We start from the raw sequence: 9,291 nt of genomic DNA on the forward strand, positions 1-9,291 counted from the left end.
ACAGCACACACAACCCCCAAGCCTGCTTGGCATCGCTGTGCATCACGGCCACGGCTCAGCACAGCCGCCTTGGCAGGATTTACGGAGTGCATGAGCTCTGCTGCATGGCAGTGATGCTTCAATTACTGCAGGCTGCGTGCAAGCCCAGCACCCAGGCTGGGCAGCACATGCACTGCACCAGGGCAGCCTGGGGACCAGCCACACTGGAGCTGGCTGAACAGTGGCAGGAGGGGGCCAGGTGCCAGCAAACCACAAGTGAGGCCGCTGCGTGGATCACAGCCCACACCAGCTCCTGGGACAGGTCAGAGCTGGAACCCCAGTTTCACTGAAAAGAGTGGCCATGGGCCCCCCAGGGATCCTCACCCCTCAGGATCCTGCCCCCCAGAGACCAGGATCCAGGCTCCTCTCATGCCCAGTTGGCATTCAGGGGCGAAAGCAGCATCGCTGCAGAGGCTAAGACTGGAACCAGAGTCGTGGCGCTGCACCTTCCTGGGGAGATAAGGGTCATTTCAAGGACTAGTGCTCAGAGAGGAGCCGGCAGGGCTGATAGGACAGCGATGCTGCTAATGGAAAGCTGCTGGGGAGAGCATGCGGGTGCTGATAACGGGGATCATCGCCTCCCTCCCTGCCAGCGGCTGCTGCTTCTCATGGTAATACCACCTTCCACAAAGCCTCTCCAGCCAGGCGTGTCAGCGCCAGCCCCGGCTCACAGCAGCCCCTGCCAGGCATAGCCCTCTCAGGAGCCTGCAGCAGGTGGGGACAGAGCTGGCTGTATCTGGACAGCTCAAGGGCAGCGGGGGGAAGGATGAGAAATCCAGCAACAAGTGGAAACAGCAAGGGACTGGTCTAGCCAGGAGCCAAGGGGGATGACAGGCAAGTGAGCTGGAAACACAGGGACAACTGCTGACCTCCTCCAGAAAACAGGCTGTGATCCAGCAAGTGTGCCAAGGAGGTCTCTGCAACCTCCTCCCAGCCTTGCGGACCACTAGCTGCTCAGAGGACTTGGTCCCATGACTTCCTAAAGGGCCTAAATTTGGACCAAGTCCCCACAATCTGAGCCGCTTCTTTGGTGTGCAGGTGTGGCTGGAGATCCTATGGTGTCCCCAGCTCAGGGTAGAAACTGCCCCCTCATCTTGCAGAGCCAGACAATGGTCCATGATTCGGGAGGCCCTGGGTTGCCATCCCAGCTCTGATCCCCTGGCGGGAGCCTCCCCATGAATCCATCCCCCCCGTTCCTTCCATTCCTCCTTGCAGGGCGGTGGGATTTAAGGCTCATTTCTGGAGGTCTCATTGCTAGTAGGCCAATGATGCAACGGGAGGACACGAATATGCTCCCTAAGCTTGGGTGAAGCTCAGGAGGGGCCTGTTTTGCTTGCCTGGCATCGAGAGGCAGGCCAAAATCATGACCAAGTGCTTCAGCAAGGAGCTGCTCTGGATTTCCAGGAGCATGGGCTGTGGCGTGCCATCACCCAGTGCTGTTCTCGCTTCCCCTGCACATGGGGGCTCCTCTCAGCCACCAGCCCTCCTTGCCCACTGACTGAGTCACCGCCCCAAGTGCTCCAGAGAGGCCCATGCTTCCCAGACGCACAGATCAAATGGGACCCCGGGCACCCCATGGAACATGGCCCAGCTGAGAGGCAGAGACTGGTTTGACTTCCCTGCACCCAATGACCTGGATGCGTGGGCCTGCCTGGAGGCATCTTTATCTCCTCCTCTAACTCATCATGTAAATCCAGGTCCCTGCACTCAAACATTTCCAGAGAGCTAGGGAGAGGGGCGGCCTCCAAGCAGAGCTCCAGACCCCCATGCACAGACAAGCCCCAATGACCTCCCATGCTGCAGACCTCTCGTCCCCTACGAGTTACTCCAGGGGAAACAGTGCTGGCTCTGAACCCCTCCACCTCCCACTCCCACCCCACCACCCCCACATCAAAGTTGATGGCACAGAGACCCAACTACTTCAATAGCAGGCATTCCCCAAAGACGGGCAGCTTATCACCAGCTCTTCCGCTGACCCCTCTGCCTCCACTACCTCAGCTCTCCTTGCAGGAAAGGGTGCTGGGTCCCGTTCCCCACAGACTTCCATGCCCCAGGGTATTTCTGAGGCACCCTCAGACACATCTACCATCTGTCATGTGCTTGATCCTCCTCCTGCATGGGCACGCTGCTGTGTGCTTCCCTCAAAGAAGGAGCTGAGGAACATGCCTGGCCTTGGAGCAGACAGTAGGGAGGCATTTGATGGGCTGAGTTTCCATAGGGAGTTCACTCCACAAAGCCAAGCCCAGCACAGATGAGATTTCCCCTCATTGTGGAAAGGCCTCTTATGCCAGACTTGGGCCTATTCAGCTTCAGGCAATTTTTCAGATCGACCTTGGTCCTAAGGGGCCAGTTCAACCCCCCAGCCAGGGAGATGGAGTTCATTAGTGACTCTGGGCGAGGAACCTGCTGCAGATACTTGGGAAGTCAGCAGCTGGAGGCAGAGCTGAGATGGAAACACAGATTTGTTGCATGGAAAACCTAGTCACACGCTCCAGACTCCAATGCTTCCAAAAGGAGTGTGAGGAACAACCCCACAATGGACAGATAAAGGGTGATCTGATACCTCCATCACCAGTCCCACCGAATTCCCATCCTCGACCCCAAAGAGAAGAAGGATTCCTAGGTCTCCAGCCAGCTGATGGACCATGCTGGTGCCCATGTTGCACTGGAGAAGTGGCACCCACACCCCTCTCCCAGACAGCATATGCAGCTGCAAATTCAGCATCTCTGCAAAGATAAAGGGGCTGTGCACAGGGCACTGGGCTGAGGGGAGAACAGCCCATCTGAATACAGAAAGAAAATGGAAGGAAAAGGAGATCGGAACAAGGAAGAGCAGGAAACAAAGAGCTTGCAGGTGATGAAGACATCAGGCCAGAGAGTGGCTGAGAAGCCACAAAGGACTGATGTGCTGACTTGGACGGGAAGAGGAGAATTGCCATGAGGGCCCTATGGTCCAGTCTGGAGGGTGTCTCGTATTTAAGACAAGAACAAGAGCAGATGTTGGGCAAGGCTAGGATGGAGGGGAGGCGAGAGCAGAAGGCTGCCAAGGCAGAACAGCTCGAGATGGAGCCAAAGGGGGAACAAGACAGCAAGAAGGAGATGCGAACAGCTCCTCAGAAAATCAGATCTGCGCCAAAGCCGGGAAGCGGGCTTTGCCAGGGTGGGATCTTGGCGTTAGAGCTGTTGATACGAGCCGAATTTGTTACAGTAAACTGCAAAATAAAAAAGGGAAAAATCAGCACGCCTTAATATTGTGCCATTTAACACCAGGGTAATTACCACCAGTGGGAACCTACCGCCCACACAATTATGTGCTAGGATAAACTGGAGGCACGCAATTACCATTACAAATAACTCACTTCTTGCCTTTATTACATCTGACGCCAGGAGAAACTCCCATCAGCAATTCCCCCACTGCAAAGTTAGTTGCTTGCTTTTGCTTCCGCTGCATTTTCTCCCTGGCAGAGAGGGTCAGGCGGCATGAGAGAGGACTCATCATCAGCGAGCGCTGGGTTTTGAGGCTGGCAGATAAATGGCCCCTCCGCCAAGAGCCAAACGCTCTAATTTGCTGTGGAGATGATAAACCATATGGTGCCTGGCAGGGGAGGCTTTTCTCTCCGGCAAGTCCCAGGTGAGCCACCGCTGCATACAGAACAGGGCTTCTCCTGGGGGCAGACTGGGGAGGCAACCAGGCACTAGAGCAGCCACTTAGGGTAGGGACTGGTTTTGTGTGGATCGCAGGCTCCCCGTCTCTCCTTCTGGCTCCCCCACTGAATGGAGATGGGTTCATTTAATTATGCTTCATTTCCACCCTGTCCATCTGAGAGCACAAGGAAGTGGGGATGTGGAGGCTTCCTTGGCCTACATGTGCAAGGACTAAATACCCCAGGTCTGGAGGCTTCTTCCAGTCCTTTGGTCAGACATGGTGGGCAAAGCCATGCGAGGGTGGTGCTTGGGTCCATCTAGAAGCAGGCAGAAATTCAGGGGTGGATCAGATGTCCAGCCCCCACTTGCTCCCTAGGGCACCTGGAACTTGGCACAGGCCCGTTCCCCATTCCATGTGTACGGGGGCAAAGGAATTAGGATCTAGGCTGGAGCTAAGTGAACATCTGACCTTCCCGATCTACCTGGCCCAGCAGTACCTATGTGCTGCAGCTCTGCAGGCAGAAGGGACCTGGCCTGGCCAGTGCTGCACCAGTACCAGCTCCCCCTCCAGGAAGAAGCACAGAGGAGCATCGGTGTGCAACTCCGAGCATATGTGACATGCTGCCATGTACACGTCACATCTCCCAGCAGCTGCTGCTCCACTGGCTGGGCACAGACTCCTACTGCCACCTGCTAAGGAAGCTGTTCCTTTAACTCAACTGGTAGAGGCACCTGCCACAGTATTGACAGTCCCCAGGTTGGAGCCATGTTGCCTACTGTTAAAGGTTATCACACGGGAAGAAAAGTCAGTGAGAGAAAGGAGAGGCTCCAGAAGACCAGGCCATGCAACACATCCTATTTCTCCAGGCTGCAGGGAGTTAGAATGGCCTAGGGGATGCTAAGGGGACTCCCAGGGAAAGAAACTCAGCCAGACTTCTCCCTGATCCCTGGCCACCCTTCAAGCAAGGGGAGGCAGTTACTGTCCCCTGGGGTTCTGCAGAGTACACCCAGGCCACCGCATCTCAGAGGTCCCTTCCAGCCCCTAACATCTACAGATCTGTGAGTCTCATTCTCTTTGTTTCCACAGATGTGAGAAAGAGAAGAGGGTGAGAGAGAGAATGGGATTCACCCAAGAACACACCGAGTCAACGGCTGAGCTGGGGGAAAAACCCAGGAGTCCTGGCTCTCAGTCTTCTGCTCTGACTAGACCCCAGTCCTTCCATTTGGGTAGACAAATCATTGCAGCATCTGGCTGGTGGGAGAGGGTGCAGCGTCCTGCTTTGCTTGACCCAGGTCCAGCTTGGAGAGGAGAATGCCCTGTTCCCGGAGCGCCTGTGGGAGCACTCTGCCAAATGCAACCAGACTCCAGCCCTGCCTGCAACAAGGCACCTCCCTGGGCACACAAGCAGAAGGCAGGCAAGTAGAGCCATATACCCATTCAGTCAAGGGGTGGCCAGTGGTGGCATTGAGGGCAAGCAGGGAGCACTTGAGCCTTTGGTGAAGCTGCTCTGCCTTGCACCAGGGACCAGGGCAGCCTCTGCAAGGCACAGCTCCAAGAACCTGCCTCCGCTCCCCTCTCCTGGCCCTCAATCCCTGGACCGCGGCTGCGTCGGTGGCAGCCGACACCTGCACAGCAACCACTCAAGCACAGAGGGAAATGACCGTGCACAGAAAGAGGGCAATAAAGCATGTGCATGAGGCAGGGCAGAACGGCAGCACTGGCTGATTTATCACTGCGCTTCTTAACGCCAGCTCTAACTTGCTCTCGGGCAGTTGGAGGGCATCACACGGGGATCTCAGCAGTGTCAAGGGACACGGCTTTCCCCAAATGCCTTTGCAGGGGACTTGGCCCCAACTTGCCTGGTCTTCCAGCCCACTCAGCTCTTGGCCACTTTATGATTGATGCCAGCTGGTGCCTGCCAGGGCACAAGGAAGTGGTCTCAGTCAGGTCCAAAGAAGCCGGGAGTTGCAGGCCCTCAAAGGACCAGCTTCAGATCAGATCAGATACCAAACCTACAGGCTTGCTGTAGCTGAATCTCCATCTGCAACCACAGTACACGTCTTTCAGGAGAGTGCTGCCAAGACTCCTGGGCTCTATTTCCAGCTCTACCATTGTCTGGATGGCCTAGAAACTCAGAGGTGAGCCCAAGCTGACCACATGATTGAAGGGTCTTGTTATCTGGGGAAGGTTTCCACGTGGGCTCCAGGGCACCCTGACATGCCCAGCCCCCCAACGCCCCTTGATGTCCTTTGTGACTCCAGGCTTCCTTCCCTGTGTCATGACCCAATGATTTTGTGTGTGCTTCGGCACTGCAGAATTATTTCCCGCCACGAGGAGCTTTCTTTGCAGGGTGCAATTCTCAGCTGCAGAGAGAAAACCCCGGTGCAAAGGAGTTCCCGCCACCTGCATGCAAATTCATCCCCCACTATTGGCTGTTTCTAAATTATTCCCACGTGGCGGCTAGCGATTGGCTTGCTAGCCGTATAAGAGGCTTGAGCAGTTTCCCTCGGAGATCTCCGGAGAGGACCTCATTTAGGGGGGCTCCGCATCCATCTCGTGGAGAACTCTGGGCCATGTGGTAGAGCCTAACAAACTCTGCGCGTGTCTCGGAGCCGACCGGTGGTTTGATCAGCTACCAAGACTCTCTCCCCGTCGCCGCACGATCCCTCGACATACCCTACCCTGCGCGCTCGTCGAGAGTGATCTTTTGGGTTCTCATTTCGGTCGTTCCACGGAGCCTAGCAAACTCCGTGAGTGTGTATCCAGAGCTCTGTTCGTATTTGTTTTGTGGAGACTAGCAAACTCCACGTGTGTTTTTTGTAACTGCAACTCAAGAAAGTTTTTCCTGCCTGCACCGCGACCACCTACGGTGTAAGTGAAACAATCTTTAATCAACCTCTACGCGTCAGTGCCTAATTCTAGTTCGCCGTGCCGACCTTTTCCCCGGCCCACGTGCCTGGGCTGCTGGCCACAGCCCCTCGGCCCCGACACCCTGGAAGGGAAATAAGGCAGAGAGAGAGTCCAGACTCTGTATCCAACTCTACCCCTGGCTTGGGCAGCGCTCCTGGACAAGTCACCTTCCTGATTTGTGCCTCAGTTTCCCCATCCGTCATGCAGTGAAAAGTGAAGGAGACAAGGGTGGGGGAGTCTCTGCTCCCTGCCTGCTGAGGGGTCCCCAACCAGTCTCTGCACAATATTCTCCTCCTCCTCCCACCATCTCCGGAAACCCTCTCTGCTTCTCTCCTGGCCTGTGCAGCTCCACCCCCTCCTTGCCCCGTGTCCCATGTCTCCTCCTATCTTGCTCCAGCCTTGGAGTAAGTAGCACAGCAGTAGCCCATCAGCAGGACTCCTTGAGGTGAGAAGCGCCACGTCAGACTCCATTGGGAGGGGTGGGGGAAGGACTTGCCCATCTCAGTCAGGGCCAAAGGGTCCCAGCCTGAAAGACAAGCAAGCAATGGGCCCAGGTAATGGCAGAGACAGGGACAATGGGTTGCCCAATCACAGAGTCTAGTGCTCATTAGGATAATTGCAGGGGAAGAAGGAGAAAGCTGAAAGAGATGCAGGACAGCGGGAAGGCAGGCTGGGCTGGGCAGGGCAGGGGCACCTAGAGACAGGCTGTGGACATGGGAAGAGCAAGGGAGGGCAAGCTGTGTGGGTGCAAGGAGTGACATTGCCAGCTCCTTTTCCCTAAGGGGCAGAGAAATGGCAGGAGGACACCCAACCAAGGCATAAAGACCCAGGGCCCCTCTGTCTGAAGCCTCCACAACCCCAAGCCACAGCTCATGCTTACTCTCTACCACATGCCCAGTCTGGCCAATGCTCTCCCCACCAGCCAGGGCTCCCTTAACAATAAGGGCCAAGATCATGGCAGACAAGACAAGGGTGGTACCACCACCTTTTCCTCCATTGGTCACAGAGCACATCACACCCCAGACTGCAGGGAACCTACAGCCTCACCTCAAAGTAAAGGAGTAAACCTGAGTCTCTCTTGGGACTAGACAACACCTCTGAGCAACTCCTTGCCCTCTGAACATAACCAGTGCTGCAAAAAAACCCTCTCCCAGAGGCCTGAGAGGAGCATTAAAATCCAGTTGACAACAAATGTTCTGAGTCCACCAGCAAGTCCAAGCAGCGTCGGCAAGAGCAGCAGCATTGACCTGGCGTCCTGGAGATGCTCCAGTTCGAGGGCTGGCCAGAGCCCAAGAATTCCCTTTGTTGAGCTGTCACCACTTCCCAGCCTCCCAGCAGTACAAAGCCAGCACTATCATGACAAAGACAGAAGCCAAGATCTCTGCGGTCGGGGTGTTCATCTAGGATAGGCAAAACCCAGATCCAAGGGCATGCCCTGCCCCATTTAGGCCAGGGACTAAAAAAAAACTAAACCAAAAGGAGGGTGCCTGGCTGTTGTTTTAATGGGAGACCCATTACCATGAGCAGCAGTTCCACCCTGGACCCAAGACATCCTCCCCATGGAGGTGGAGTCAAAACAGATCTCCTGTATTTGCAAAGACATCTTAGTTCCAGCAGCAAATGCTTTGTTGGTAGGTCTATGAACAGCTCCGCTCCTCAGCATCCTCTGCCTAATTGGTGCCCCCCTACCGTTCCCCTGGACTAGGCAGCACACTCCTCCTTGTTCCATGTCAAACCCACTACAGTCTGCTTCACTGTAACAAGGAAGCAAGGGAAGGCAGCAGAAATGCACAGTTAAAGGGCTGCTAAGCTCGCACACTCCCCCTTGTTCCATGTCAAACCCACTAGTCTGCTTCACTGTAACAAGGAAGCAAGGGAAGGCAGCAGAAATGCACAGTTAAAGGGCTGCTAAGCTCCAACTCAGAGGCAGCCACATTTTGGCAGCAGGATGGACAGGACTCCGAGCAGCGAATGACAGCAAAGTGCCTAGATGCTCCTGCATGCAGAGAACAAGAGGAACGTCGAGCGCATCCTTCCCAAAACTGGTCACACTTACATTCACCTCTGCCCACCCCTCAGTAAAGCCTCCTTGCTGGCAGTCTCCATTCACACACAAGCATCCTCCAGGCTGTCTAATCTCTCCCAGGCTTGGCCTCTCTATCCAGGAGCATTTTTGACACTATATCACCCAGCACTCTACAAAGATATGGTGAGATGTACTTCTGTGCTGTCACCCAGCTGGACGATTTCCAAGGCACTCAGTGACCCAGTCTGCTCCAGACCTTGCCAGTGGAACTGGCCTCCTGAATGGAGCCTAAGGGAAGCATTGCAAAGAACAAACACATGTCCAACTCACTCACTGCCCAGCTCCTACTGCGATCCAAGTCTCATGGTCCCAGGGGACTGTTCTCTTCTAGGGAGAGTCCTCCCTCGGGCAACACAGCACCATGGGTCTGGAAGGAAGAATGGCAGAGAGTGTGAAAAGCAGAAGAAGATGGCAGCAGGTGATGTGCTTTGTTGGGAAAGTGATTTTCATCAACTCCAAAGCAACCCCAAGCCTTCCAAAGTTTCTCTAGAAAGATTTATCCCATGCAGCAAAAGACAGGTGCACATGCACACTCACACCAGGGGATGGGGCTTCTCACCAGAAGCCTTACAGCACTGGGAAGTGATACAGAGCTGCTGGCTTTGTATGG

At 55.3% G+C, this 9,291-nt stretch overlaps 1 protein-coding gene across 3 annotated transcripts in view; it reads right to left on the bottom strand.

Annotated features, from left to right (window-relative positions):
- The window catches only part of DLGAP3 (DLG associated protein 3), a 40,084-nt gene extending 31,034 nt beyond the window's left edge, over nt 1-9,050 (bottom strand). For 2 of the 3 annotated variants that reach the window (XM_014521497.2, XM_025208034.1), the window contains exon 1: nt 8,952-9,050. The gene's annotated coding sequence lies outside the window, so the exon portion shown is untranslated. The remainder of the gene's footprint in view (nt 1-8,951) is intronic. The other variant, XM_025208035.1, reaches the window with a different exon arrangement.
- Nucleotides 9,051-9,291: the final 241 nt, after the last annotated feature.

This window comes from Alligator sinensis, unplaced genomic scaffold (genome assembly GCF_000455745.1).
Source record: "Alligator sinensis unplaced genomic scaffold, ASM45574v1 scaffold547_1, whole genome shotgun sequence".
NCBI lineage: Eukaryota > Metazoa > Chordata > Crocodylia > Alligatoridae > Alligator > Alligator sinensis.